Source organism: Callithrix jacchus, chromosome 9 (genome assembly GCF_049354715.1).
Source record: "Callithrix jacchus isolate 240 chromosome 9, calJac240_pri, whole genome shotgun sequence".
NCBI classification, from domain to species: Eukaryota; Metazoa; Chordata; class Mammalia; order Primates; family Cebidae; genus Callithrix; species Callithrix jacchus.
The window spans coordinates 13,180,187-13,194,872 of record NC_133510.1 but is presented as its reverse complement, the minus strand read 5'-3'; the positions used below and the strand labels follow the sequence as shown (position 1 = coordinate 13,194,872).

At 53.4% G+C, this 14,686-nt stretch overlaps 1 pseudogene; it reads left to right on the top strand.

Annotated features, from left to right (window-relative positions):
- Positions 1-9,512: 9,512 nt before the first annotated feature.
- Positions 9,513-14,027, top strand: LOC100410720 (growth/differentiation factor 15 pseudogene; annotated as a pseudogene).
- Positions 14,028-14,686: the final 659 nt, after the last annotated feature.

The window sequence follows — 14,686 nt, the reverse complement described above, 5'->3', positions numbered from 1 at the left end:
ACGGCCCCAGGCCTCAGAGCCAGTGGTCAGTCCGAAGCCTCCCAGGTCTGTGCATAGCACATGCCATGATGTACTCAGGACATGAACCGCATGTGGCTCCACCCCACTGCAGCCCGGGCCAGAGGGGAACCAAAGTGCTGCCTCTCAGAGGCTGACACGGACCACTGAAGCTGAGGGACTGTCCCTCTACCTCAGAGGGTTGCATCTCACCTGTTTCACTCCATGTACTGCAGCAGCTGGGAATGGGTCTGGCAGAGCTGGGGAGAGAACACAACTAGGCTTTGGGCGAGCAGCTGAGGGCTGTGCTGCTGACTTCTTAGATATGCCTAGAAGATGCTGATCCCAGACACACAGGAAGCCACCAAGGGAAAAGTGGGGCTGGATGGAGGCAAAAGGTATGGGTTTCCATGGCTTGTAGGCTGGTGGGAGCTGAGACAGAGGGGAAGGAGGGGAAGTTCTGCTTCAGTGTCCACTGTGGGTTAGAGGAAAGCAAGAGGCTGAATCCCTCAAGTCCTGACTCGCCCTGCCACTTTCCACTGGGTTGAGTCTTGGAGTCAGTAGAGTGACAGTTCAACGTCACCACCACATCTTGGCCTCAATTCAACCCAGGCACAGGTCAGTAGAGCTGGTGAGATGCCGTGGGGGTCTCGTGGTCAGACACAAGTGGGTGTACCCCAACTCCGCACTTGTGAGCGGCATGACCTTAAGACATGACTTAACTATCTCCAAATCTCCAAGTTCCTCAGCGTAAACCAGGAGTACCACCCCCATGGCAGAGTCGGTGTGAAGACCAGAAACGCGATGCGGTGCATGGTGCATGACAGGTCAGCAGGTGGGGCCTGTGCTCATCTTCAGCATTCCTTGGTTCAATTCCCTTTAGGCAACATCAGTAATGACAAGATCCGACCCTGAGGGACTCCTGCCTTGCTCATGCCATCTCCCTGGCTTACGGAACTGGCTGCTGGCATCCAGGGCTGGAGGGACTCTGGAGCATGGGGGCTGGTGAGGTGTAGGGAAATAAGCCACTCTGCTGGAGCAGGGTTCCCAGAGTTCTGGGCTGTTCAGGAAAGCAATGGTCAGCCTCCAGTGAGGTCACTGCCTTGACTCAGTGTACACTCTAGCAAGCTCCACCTCCAGAGGAATTCCTGTTTCAGGTGTCTAGAGGAACCATCCATATCCCTTTGCCCCATGGCAGACCCTGGCCTGGGGAGGGGAGGCCCACCTACCTGGGAGCCGCTGAGCTCCACACTGCATGCCCGTGATGGAGCTGATCAGGGTGTGCGCCTCATCAGTGATCACCACCTGGCCTGCAGCTGCATGCCCACAGCCTACTGTGGCCACTTGCAGCAGCATCTGATAGGGCAGCCCTGCCAGCTGTGACGGGAGATGTGGGGATCTGGGCAGGGCTGGACTCCCCTGCAGCAGCCTCACCTGCCCAATACTAAGCTCCTGATGCCAGTGCCTCTATTTCCTGCCTGGACTGTGTGTAGGAACGTTCCAGAGATAGCTTGTAGCAACGGATGCTTTCCTCAAGAGATTACATGGAAAGTCAAATACATGAAACAGGAAGCCCGGGCTGGCCTGAGTCCTGAGTGAACCAAGGGCAGCGCTGGGTGAGAGAGGAACCGCCGCTTAGCCTTGTCCATGCCCCCAAGGTGGCTCTTGGGGGCCCCAAGTTTCCACAAAACACCCTGAAAACCACTGGTGCACCAGGAGGCAGCCTGGCTTCTGCTCATGGAGCTGCTACTTCCCAGCTGTGTGACTCTGGAAGAGTTGCTTAACCCCTCTGACCCTTAGTTTCCTCATCTGCAAAATGGGCTTGACCCATCCTATCTAAAGTGGGGGTTAGGGAGTGGAGATGGGGTAACAAAAATAAAAGCAATATTATTGCTAGGAAAGTTTCCAGTTAAAAGAATACTCACGTAAAAAAATGAAAGTGAAAAACTGGAACACTGAATGGCTTCATCACTCACTCTTTTTGACAAAATTTTATTTCTCCCTAAGTTATTGGGGTGGTATTTGGTTACGTGAGTTCTTCAGTGGGAATTTGTGAGAACCTGGTGCCCTCATCACCCGAGCAGTGTACACTGCACCATATTTACTGTTTTTTATCCCTCATCCCCCTTCCACTCTTCCCCCCAAGTCCCCAAGGTCCATTGTATCATTCTGATGCCTTTGCATCCTCATAGCTTAGCTGCCACATATCAGTGAGAACATATGACATTTGGTTTTCCGTTTCTGAGTTGCTTCATTTAGAGTAATAGTCTCCAATCTCATTCAGTTCACTGTAAATGCTGTTAATTCATTCCTTTTTATGGCTGAGTAGTATTCCATCACATATATATGTGTGTGTATATACATATATATCATATATATATGATAGAACACTACGGGATGGCATGATACATCGTGTGTGTGTCTATGTACGATGGAATGCTACTCAGCCATAAAAGGAATGGATATATGATATATATAATGGATGCAGGGACCAGGGAACAGTTCTACGCTGCTGGTGGGAATGTAAACTAGTACAGCTGCTGTGGAAAACAGTGTGGACATTCAAGTAACACACGTGGACCTGCCCCGCCCACCTATCCCTTACCTTCCAATGATCTGTCGGCCAGCCCAGGGAAGGGCTGCGCCTTGCACTGTTCAGCCTGCCGCAGACCCAGCGTCTTCCAGGCCTGGACGAGGAGGACAAAGGTGAGGGGAAGGGAGTAGGACGGCCGCTGTTTGCCTATAGGGAACCGAGGAAGGCCAGCCAGATGTCCTTGTCAGAGGAGCTCTTCTGTATCTTGTGCACAAACTGGGTCAGCTGGGAGTGTGTCCCACAGGAGTAATAAGCCTGGCAGAGAAAAAGAAAGGGGCTTCGAAGAGGGGACCAAAACTCCCAAAGTATTCTCTAACATCAAGGCATGCCAGGCTTGAGGGGCTGAGGGAAAGGATGCACAAAGCTGAGGCAGGACAGGGAGCTCCCACATCAGGTTTCATCTACCAAAGGGCCCAAGGGTTCCGGAGCCACCCTCAGCTCTAGAGGTTTGAGGGAATGTCTTAGAGGCAGCTCCTTCTGCAAGTCATACCCAGCCTCCAATCAACCTCCTGAGAGGGTTTGCCAATCTCAGGCCAGTGTTAGCTCCCGAGTGGTGACTCTTACCATGGAAGAGAGTCCCCATTCCGTCGGGGTAGGGGTGTTTCTCACACATCTCCCAAAGAGAAAGAGGGAGGCTGAGCAGAATACTCTCTCTTTACTCCTCTAAGACAAGAATGAGGAGAGGAAAAGAGAAAAATACAGAGAAAATACTTACATCTGACAGAAAACAAAAGTCATAAATCGATGAAACCAAATACGTTTAAATTTGAGAAATGTCAGACCATGTACATCCCATAGCACTCCATGCAAATAAAAATGCAGACAAGGGGGAAGTAAACCATGAGAGACCCAAAGGGCAGGGCACTCACACCTCTCCTACCCACACCTTCCACCACCACCCCCTAGTGGGGACAGAAACCGCTCAGATGCCAGCCCAGAACAGCCGCTCCTCAATGCCCTGGGGTGCCCAGACCCGCAGCCCAGCACTCTGGGAGCCGCCAAAGAGGAGCGGATCCGAAGGTGGGAGGGGGTATTCGGAGACCTTCAGGGCTTACCCAGGTCTGGGTCCTGCACTGCCACCCTCTGCCGCGGGCTCCACGGCAGCTGCCACCTGCACACGGCGCGGCAGACGCGATGGCAACCCCAGTTCTGCCTGCCATAACCAGCAGCGGGGGACCCAGGGCCCGAGGCCGCCTCAGAGTGTCCCTCAGGAGGTCTCTCCGCCCCTGCAGGAGGGCGGGGACTAGAGCTCAGCCATCCGGTGGCTGCAGGGTGCCCGGCGCCCGCATCCCCGCGCTCTAGGCTGGGGCCAAACTAGAGTAGCTCCTAGGGTGGGAGGGCGGTGCACTGGCGGACGCTCCGGCCATCTGAGACCCGCCCTACCGGCCTCCACCGTGGGCTCAGCTGCAACTGCCGCCTGCACAGGGCACTTGGCGGCAGAGGTGGCGACCTCTGAGCCTGCCTGAGCCCCCAAGGCCACGGACACCCGGGCCTGGCGCCCCCTGGCGGCTCATCCGGGCCGTCCGCTGAGCCGCTGCAGGAGAGCGGGAGCCAGCCTCAGCCCCGCCCGTGGCTGTTCAGCGCCCAGGTCCCGCGGCCCCGCACTGTGGATGCAATCTTGTCTCAAACTCCCGAACTCAAGTGATCTGCCCACCTTTGCTTCCCAAAGTGCTGGGTAACGGGTGTGAACCACTGTGCCCATCCCCTATTTCTGCTTTATATTTTATTTTACATGCTTATTTGTTTTTAGATGAGGTTTTCCTGTTACCCATGCTGAAGAGCAGTAGCATGATCACGGCTTGCTGCAGTATCAAAATACTGGGCTGAATCCGTCCTCTCACCTCAGCCACTTGAGTGGCTGGGACCACAGGTGCACACCAGCAAGCCTGGCTATTTTTTGGTATTGTTGTCAGAGATGGGGTTTCGCCATGTTGCCCAGTCTGGTCTTGAATTCTTGAACTCAAGTGATTTGCCCACCTTGGCCTTCCAAAGAGCCGGGTTACAGTTGTGAGCCACAGTGACAAGCCCTTTTTTGTCTTTTTTTTTTTTTCCTTTGGATGTTTGGTTTCACTCCGTAGCCCAGGTTGGAGTGTAGTGGTGTGATCAGATTGCTGCAGCCCCAGCCTCCTGCACTCAAGTGACACCCCTACCTATGTCTTTCTTTTGAGTAGCTGGGACCACAGGTGCACAGCAGAGCACCTGGTAATTGTTGGTATTTTTGGTAGGGATGGAGTTTTGTCATGTTGCCCAACCTGGTCTTGAACTCCTGACCTCAAGTGATATCCCCAAGTCAGCCTCCCAGAGTGCTGGGTTGCAGGCATGAACCACTGCGCCCCTCCTTATTTTGGGATTAGGTTTTGCTCTGTTACTTGGCTGGAGTACGGTGGCATGATTACAGCTTGCTGCAGCCTCCACCTCCTTGACTTAAGCAACCTCTTACCTCAGCCTCTTGAATAGCTGGGACTACAGGTGCACACCATCACGCCAGGCTAAGTTTTTGTATTTTTGTTAGAAATGGGGTTTGACCATGTTGCCCAGTCTGGTGTCAAAATGCTGAAACCAAGTGATCTGCCCACCTCTGCCTCCCAAATTGCTGGATTACAGGCATGAGCCACTCTGTCCAGCCCTTTTTCTTCCTCTTTTATTTGTGTGTGTGTGTGTGTGTGTGTGCATGTGTGTGTTTAAGTTAGGTTTTGCTTCATCATCCAAGCTAAAGTGCAGTGGTCTGATCACGGCTTGCTGCAGCCTCAACCTGATGGGCTCAGCCACCCTCAGACCTCAGCCTCTTGAATAGCTGGAGCTACAGGTGCACACCACCAGGTCTGGCTAATTTTTTGTATTTTTGGTAGAGATGGGCTTTTGCCATGTTTCCCAGTCTGGTCACCTCCTGGGCTTGAGTGATCCTCCCACCGCAGTTTCTTGAGTATCTTGAACCACAATTGTGCACCACCACACGTGGCTAAGTTTTTGTATTTTTGGTAGAGATGGTGTTTTGCCATATCACCCAGTTAGGTCTCGAACTCCTGAACTCAAGTCATCTGCTGCTCACCTTGGCCTCCCAAATTGCTGGATAATAGGCCTGAGCAACTGTGCTCAGCATTTTATCTTCTTTCATATATACATATGTGTGTGTGTGTGTGTGTGCGTGCACGTGTGTGTGTGTGCAGAGAGAGAAAGCTATCTTGCTCTGTTACCCAGGCTGGACTGCAGTGGTGTGGTCACGGCTTGCTACAGCCTCAACATCCTGAGCTCAAACGATCCTCCCACCAGTCTCTTCAGTAGCTAAAACCACAGGCACACACCACCATGCCTGGCTATTTTTGTGTATTTTTGGTAGAGATGAGGTTTGGCCATGTTGCCCAGTGTTGTCTCCCACTGCAGAACTTAAGTGATTTGCCCACCTCAGCCTCACAAAAGTGTGGGTTACAGGCATGAGCCACTTACTGAGCTGAACACCTAAGATTAGTCTTTTTTCTTTTATGTGAGTTGTTTCTCAATAGAAATTTAAACATAGGCCAGGCTCAGTGGTTCATGCCTGTAATACCAGCTACCTGGGAGGCTGAGGCAGGAGAATCATTTGAACTCAGGAGGCAGAGGTTGTGGTGAGCTGAAAGAGTGAGACTCTGTCTCAAAAAAAAAAAAAATTAGCTGGGTGTGGTGGCGCATGTCTGTAGTCTCAGCTACTTGGAAGCTGAGACAGGAGGATGAATTGAACCCAGGAGTTTAAGGCCATCGTGAACCGTGATTGCACCACTGCACAGCCCGGGCCACAGAGGAAGACACTGTCTCTAAAAAAAAAAAAAAAGAAAGTTAGGCTGGGCTCAGTGGCTCACGCCTGTAATCTCAGCACTTTGGAAGACTTAGGTGGGTGGATCATGAGGTCAAGAGATTGAGACCGGCCGGGCGCGGTGGCTCACGCCTATAATCCCAGCATTTTGGGAGGTCGAAGAGGGTGGATCATGAGGTCAAGAGATAGAGACCATCCTGGTCAACAAGGTGAAACCCCGTCTCTACTAAGAATACAAAAATTAGCTGGGCATGATGGTGCGCGCCTGTAGTCCCAGATACTCAGGAGGCTGAGGCAGGAGAATTGCTTGAACCCAGAAGGTGGAGGTTGCAGTGAGCCGAGATAGTGCCATTGCACTCCAGCCTGAGTAACAACAGCGAAACTCCGTCTCAAAAAAAAAAAAAAAAAGAGATTGAGACCATCCTGGCTGACATGGTAAAACCCTGTCTCTACTAAAGATACAAAATTAGCCAGGTGTGGTGGTGCGCGCCTGTAGTCCCAGCTACTCGGGAGGCTGAGGTAGGAGAATTGCTTGAATTTGGGAGATGGAGTTTGCAGTGAGCAGAGATTGCGCCACTGCACTCCAGCCTGGCGCCTGGCAACAGAGCGAGACTCCATCTCAAAAAAAAAAAAAAAGGTTGATTTCCAGTTAATTTTATGTGGAATGCCAGAACTGATGGCAGTGAAAAAGTCTCATGATAGCCTTCCAAGGGAGCTAGAGAGGTGGCAGGGAGATGGCCCTGAAGAAACCCCTCCCAGGCCCCCATCCTCTGTGTTCCTGGGGACCCTGAAGAGACTCTGGTGACCACGATGCTGACGAGGCTTGCCCCCTGGGCCTTGGTTGCCTAACTCATCCACTGGGCATGCGTTTGAATGGAAGCTGAGGCTTTGTCCAGCCTCTCTGTCACAGACAGGATACAAGCGACAGTGGAATAAGCAGGTACATTTATTTATTTATTTAGAGATGGAGTCTCGCTCTTGTTGCCCAGGCCAGAGTGCAATGGCACGGTCTTGGCTCACTGCAACCTCTGCCTTCCAGGTTCAAGAATTCTCCTGCCTCAGCCTCCTGAGTAGCTGAGATCACAGGCATGCACTACCATGCCTGGCTAATTTTGTATTTTTAATAGAGACCGGCTTTCTCCATGTTGGTCAGGCTGGTCTTGAACTCCCGAACTCAGGCGATCCACCCTCCTCAGTCTCCCAAAGTGCTGGGATTACAGGCGTGAGCCACCGCACCTGGCTTATTTATTTGTTTTATTATTATTATTACTTTTTGGACAGACAGGGTCCCCCTATGTTGCACAGGCCGATCTCAAACTCCTTGGTTCAAGCGATCCTCCTGCCTCAGCCTCCCAAAGTGCTGGGATTGCAGGTGTGAGCACTGCACCCGGCTTTGAGCAGGTGCATTTACTAAGCAGCTAGGATGCCCTGAGCATCAGACAAGTTGGGGTTCTCTAGACCCCAGCTCAGCCCAGTAGGAATCCCCTAGGGCAGAGGCTAAGTCTGAGACTCTGAGAGCTGGAGGCTTAGCTGGGGTCCCACAGTAGTGGGTGTATGTCGAGTTAGGGTGAGACTGGGAGACCCTGTTACTCCCATAGGGGACTTGCTGGGCGACCCCCCAGTGAGTTCTTCTTTTTTGAGACAGGGTCTTGCTCTGTCACCCAGGCTGGAGTGCAGTGGTGCAATCTTGGCTCACTGCAACCTCTGCCTCCTGGGTTTAGAGATTCTCCTGCCTCAACCTCCTAAGTAGCTGGGACTACAGGTGCACACCACCACACCCAGCTAATTTTCGTGTTTTTAGTAGGGACAGGGTTTCACCATATTGGCCAAGCTGGTCTTGAACTCTTGACCTCAGAGTGATCCACCTGCCTCAGCTTCCAGAAGTGCTAGGATTACAGGCAGGAGCTACTGTGCCCAGCCCCAGTGAGTTCCTGTGCCTCTTACCTGCCTATGCCTGTCACATGCAGACTCCCTGTAGCCCCCACTACCTGCCTGGCACAACAGCCCTTCCTCTCCATGGCCAGGAATCCTGGGCATTAGAAGAAAGTCTGGGTGCCCCAGGGGGAAGGGTGCTCCTGGGGAGCCGCCTGCCCTTTTACCATCTGGTGGCTGGACCTGACACTGACCTGCCCAGCTCTAAACCCCCAGCTCCCTAACTCTCTGCCACCTCCTCTCTAGGCCTAAATGAAAGTAGATTCACCCCTGCCCCAAGGGAGCTCTGAGTCTGGTGTAGAAAGAGCTGGGCACAGACACTTCTAGTGGGGTCAGCTCTGGGCCAGAGGGAAGGATAGGGTTATGAGTACCCTGCTTAGCCTGGAAAAGGAATGTCAGAGATGACTTCTTGCATGTGGGGCTTTTTGAATGGGGTTTTGAAGAATGAGTAGGAGTTTCCCAGATGAGGATTAATGACTGCAGTAACACCCAGTTTAACCAGCACCAACTATGTGCCTGGCTGTATGTTAAACCCCTCATTTGACTACCTCTCCAGTGAAAGCCTCAGTCCCTGTTTTCCAGGAAACTGAGGCATGGCGGAGAGGAATGACATGTCAAAGTTGCCCTTCCTAGCTCTCTCTAGCACTTTCTCCTCTACTTTCTTTGTTTTTCACCGTCTTTAGCCTTTGACCCCAACCAGAGAGGAGGGAGAGGGAATTCTACAGAGGAAGATAGCTGCTGCTTAAGCTCCTGTCTGGAAAATTTGTCACATGGGAATAAATCTTTCTCCATAAAGACTACCAGGTTGGCCGGGTGTGGTGGCTCATGCCTATAATCCTAGCACTTTGGAGGCAGAGGCAAAAGGATACCTTGAGCCAAGGAGTTTGAGACCAGCCTGGGCAACACAGTGAAACTCTGTCTCTACAAAAAGCTAAAAATATATATATTGGAAAATAAAATAGCAGAGCATGGTGGCATGTGCCTGTAGTCCCAACTACCCAGGAGGCTGAGGTGGGAGGATCACTTGAGCCCAGGAGGTCAAGGCTGCAGTGAGCTGTGATTGTGCCCCTGCACTCCAGCCTGGGCAACTCAGTGAGACTCTGTCTCAACAACAACAAAAAAGGACTCTCAGGCTGGAATGGTGTCCTTATTTCATGGGAAAGGATACAGAGAGTCCAGAGAGGCGCCCCAGCATCTGCAGGAATGCATCCCCGAGACCCGGCCTGGCCGTGGCCACTGGAATGTACACTCTGCATGCAGGGTCTGGCATTGGGGGCAGGGGCACAGCTGGGTGGGAACATTGAGGCTGTAATGCCAGACCCCAGGTATCCCTGCGGCTCAGACAGCAACCAGCACAGCCATGCCAGCTCCAGGAACCGTGATGCGGCGTTGCTCTCAGATGCTGCTGACGTTACTGATGTGGTTGGGGGCACACTGGGGAGCGCCCTGCCTCTGCCCGGTGAGAACCTTCCAGGGATCCTAGGACCCTTGGACAAGCACTCCAGTCCATATGACTCCAGGTTTCAGGAGTTGCAGAAAAGCCACCAGGACCTCCAGAGCACAAGTAAGACAAGGAGGACTCAGACCCCGACCTCACCCAAAAGCTCAGGTGAGCTCTCAGAGACCTCCATCCCCAGGACAGCCCCCACGTCTGTTTTCTTTCTTTTTAAAGATGGTCACCAGGCGCAGTGGCTCATACCTGTAATCCCAGCACTTTGGAAGGCCGAGGCAGGTGGATCACCTGAGGTCAGGAGTTCAAGACCATCCTGACCAACATGGCAAAACCCCATCTCCACTCAAAGTACAAAAATTAGCCAGGCATGGTGGCGAATGCCTATAATCCCAACTACTCAGGAGGCTGAGGCGGGAGAATCGTTTGGATCTGGGAGATGGAGGTTGCAGTGAACTGAGATGGTGCCGCTACACTCCAGTCTGGGCAACAAGAGTGAGACTCCGTCTCAAAAAAAAAAAAAGTTCTTATGTTGGGGCTGGGTGCAGTGGCTCACGCCTGTAATCCCAGTACTTTGGGAGGCCGAGGCAGGCAGATCACTTGAGGTCAGGAGTTCAAGACCAGTCTGGCCAACATGACAGAGTGAGATCCGGTCTCTATAACGAATACAAAAATTAGCCAGGCATGGTGGCGCGCGCCTGTAATCCCAGCTACTAAGGAGGCTGAAGCAGAAGAATTGCTTGAACCCGGGAGGCAAAGGTTGCAATGAGCTGACATCGCACCACTGCACTCCAGCCTGGGCAACAGAGCAAGACTCCATCTAAATAAATACATTTATTTAAAAGAAAAATCCCCTAGGACAGGGCTGAGGCTGAGACCCTGAGGGCTGGAGGCTTGACTGGGCTTGCATGGCAGTGGGTGTGGGCTGGGGTGGGAAGAGGCCTGGAGACCCTGTGACTCCAGTGAGGACCTTGCTGTGTGACCCCCAGTGAGTCCTTGAGTCTCTTGCCCACCCATGCCTGTCAAACGCAGACACCCACACACACCCACTATCTGCTGGACACAGCAGTCCTTCCTCTCCACAGTCAGGAAGCTGGATGCAGGCACAGACACTGGCACCTGGGGCCAGGAATCCTGAGCATTAGAAGAAGGTCTGGGCGCCCCCAGGGGGAAGGGCGCTCCTGGGGCACCCCCTACCCCTCTACCATCTGGTGGCTGGACCTCACACCAGCCCATCCTGCTCTAACCCCTGAGCTCCAGCCAGGTGCGGTAGCTCACACCTTTAATTCCAGCACTTTGAGAGGCCATGGCAGGAGGATCACGAGGTCAGGAGATCAAGACCAGTCTGGCCAACATGGCAAAACCCCATCTCTACTAAAAAGTACAAAAATTAGCTAGGCGTGGTGGTGCACACGTATAATCCCAGCTACTCAGGAGGCTGAGGCAGGAGAATTGCTTGAACCTGGGAGGCAGAGGTTGCAGTGAGCTGAGATGGCGCCACTGTACTCCAGCCTGGGAGACTCCATCTGAAAAACAAAAACAACCCAGCTCCTTAATTCTGTGCCACCTCCTCTCTGGGCCCACACAAGGGCAGATTCCCCAGCTCTGTACCTTCCACAGAGGCTCCAGGGGTGCAGGGCATTGGATGATGTCTGGGCTGTGCTGGGACCCAGGAGGGGGTCAAGTAGAGGGGTGTCCTCTTAGCCCGCCCTATACCCACCTGAGCTGTGTGACTCCAGGCAAACCTCTCACCCTTGCTAGGCTGGAGTGCAGTGGCATGATCTCAACTCATTGCAACCTCTGCCTCCCGAGTTCAGGTGATTCTCCTGCCTCAGACTCCCAAGCAGCTGGGATTACAGGTGTGTGCCACCATGTCTGGTTAATTTTTTGGATTTTTAATAGATATGGGGTGTTACCATGTTGGCCAGGCTGGTCTCAAACCCCTGATCTCAAGTTATCCGCTGGCCTCCGCCTCCCAAGGTGCTGGGATTACAGGCATGAGCCACTGTGCCTGCCCTGGGCTGAGTCCAGGATCCCGGAAAAAGAATGGGGGAGTGGTGCGTGGAGAGAGGTTTGTGATGGGCAGAACCAGCTGGCACTCGTTCTGAATCTGATGCAATTGCTTGTCAAGGCGCTGCTAATGTCACATGCAACAAGTGCCTTGTTAACAGGGGAGGAGACTATTTTCCCCTGCTCTGTACCTTCCACAGAGGCTCCAGGGATGCAGGGCACCGGACGATGTCTGGGCTGTGCTGGGACCCAGGAGGGGGTCAAGTAGAGGGGTGACCTCTTAGCCCGCCCTAAACCCACCTGAGCTGTGTGACTGCAGGCAAACCTCTCACCCTTGCTAGGCCTAGCAACTAGCTTAGGGCACCCTTAAACCCCAGTGTCCCCAGTCTCCCTGACACCTGTACCAGCCTGAGGGGCTGTGATTCTTAGAGGCCTGGTAGTCTGGAATGGGATGGGCTTGGTAATCTTCATTTCTCGGGATTATGCCTGTAACCCCAGCGCTTTGGGAGGCCGAGGTGAGAGCATCGCTTGAGGCCAGACATTGAGACCAGGCTGGGCAATATAGAGAGACCCCATCTCTAACAGAAAAGCTTAAAAAATTAGTCAGATGTGATAGTGCATATCTGTAGTCTCAGTTATTCAGGAAGCTGAGGTGGGAGGATCACTTGAACCCAGGAGACCGAGGCTGCCCTGAGCCATGAGCACACCACTGCACTCCAGCCTGGGCAACAGCAAGGCCATAATTAATAAATAAATAAGTGACGTAAGTGAGTTTTTGCCAGAAAAAAAGCAGTCCACGGCCGGAATCTCAGACTTCTAAATATCAGATATACATTAATTCCTTCAAGTATTTACTAAGCATCTATTGTGTGCCAGACGGTGACAACCAAGCTGAGTCTAAGTAGGGAATATGAACGATTCACAACGAAATAAAATAGGTGCTTCCAATTTTAGGCAGGCTGGAAGGGAGAGGAGGAACCAGCTGTGCTGAGATTCAGGAGGAGAAATGCTTCTTTTTTCGAGAGGGAGTCTTCTGTTGCCCAGATTAGAGTGCAGTGGTGCGATCTCAGCTCACTGCAACCTGCTCCGCCCGCGTTCATGCGATTCTCCTGCCTCAACCTCCCCAGTGGCTATCATAGGCGCCAGCCACCACGCCCGGCTAAGTTTTTGGTATTTTTAGTAGAAGTGGGGGTTTCACCATATTGGCCAGGCTGGTTTTGAACTCCTGACCTCAAGTGATCCGCCCTCATCGGCCTCCCAAAGTGCTGGGATTACAGGCGTGAGCCACCAAGCCCAGAGGGGAAAATGCTCTTGGTAGGGGAAATAACTTGTGCAAAGGCCCCGAGGTGGGATCCAGCTTGACCTGTGGATGACCAGCTTCTCTATCTGTCTTCCCACAGTGCAGCTGGGGTCTGGCGGCCACCTGCACCTGCGCAGCCCCCCGGGCCGCCCTGCCCGAGGGGCTCCCCGAGGCCTCCAGTCTTTACCGGGCTCTGTTCCGGCTGTCCCCGACGGCTTCAAGGTCGTGGGACATGACGCGCCCGCTGCGGCGTCAGCTCAGCCTTGCAAGACCCCAGGCGCCCGCGCTGCACCTGCGACTGTTGCCGCCGCCATCGCCGACCACCTGCGGGCAGAGTCTAGGTCCGTACGGCTCCTGTTGGAGCCTCACTTGCGGGCGCGAGCCGTCGGGGGCGCCGCAGAGCGCGTGCGCGCGACGGGGACCACTGTCCGCTCGGGCCTGGGCACTGCTGCCCGGTCCGGGCGTCGCTGGAAGACCTGGGCTGGGCCAATTGGGTGCTGTCGCCGCGGGAGGTGCAAGTGAGCATATGCATTGGCTCGTGCTCGAGCCAGTTCCGGGCGGCCAACATGCACGCGCAGATCAAGACGAGCCTGCACCGCCTGAAGCCCGCCGCGGTGCCAGCCCCTGCTGCGTGCCATCCAGCTACAGTCCCTCCATGGTGCTCCTGCAAAAGACCGACAGCGGGGTGTCGCTCCAGACCTACGACGACCTCTTAGCCAAAGACTGCCACTGCGCATGAGCAGCCCTGATCCTCCACTGTGCAGCTGCGCTGGGGCGCGACCTCGGAGGTGGAATGGGCTCAAGGGTCCTGGGACACCCTATTCCCGCCCAAACAGCTGTATTTATCTAAGTCTGTTATTTATTATTAATATATTGGGGTGATCTTGCTGGGGACTGGGGGGCTGGTCTGATAGAACTGTGCATTTATTTAAAACTCTGGTGATAAAAATAAAGCTGTCTGAACCATTCCCTGTGGTGTTCAGGATAAGGGAAGGTGACCTTGGGAAGATCCTCCTCTCCCGGGCCTCAGTTTCTCCAGGATACCTGGGATGGGGTGAGTGGAAAGGCTCAAGGCATGAGTGGGAAGGTGTTCTCGGGGATGCCAGAACACCTGTGAGCTCCAAGAGCAGCCTTGGGCATTCCCGACCCTCTGTCTCTATTTATCTCTCTGCTTCTGTTTCTTTTTTATTTCTATTTTTTTTTTTTTTTAAGACTCTGTTGCCCAGGGCGGCGTGCACTGGCACAATCACGGCTCACTGCAGTCTCAACCTCCCGGGCTGGATCGATCCTCCCACCTCAGCCACCCGAGTAGCTAGGACTGCAGGCATCTGCCACCATGCCCGGGGAATTTTTGTACTTTTTGTAGACACTGGGTATCTCCATGTAGCCCAGGATGGTGTTTCTGTTTCTGAAAGAGCTGAGACCTCTCATCAGTTTCCCTCCATCTTTCCTCATTCCTCAGAACTTTCCTTTTTAGGGGCTGAAGCAGGGGTATCTGCCTCTGTCTCTGTCACCATCCTGTTGTCTCTTCCCACATGGGAGTCACCTTTCCATACAAGCAGCTCACAGCCACGTCTATCTGCCACCAAGTGCCTTGTTTTGCAGCACTGTCCCCAA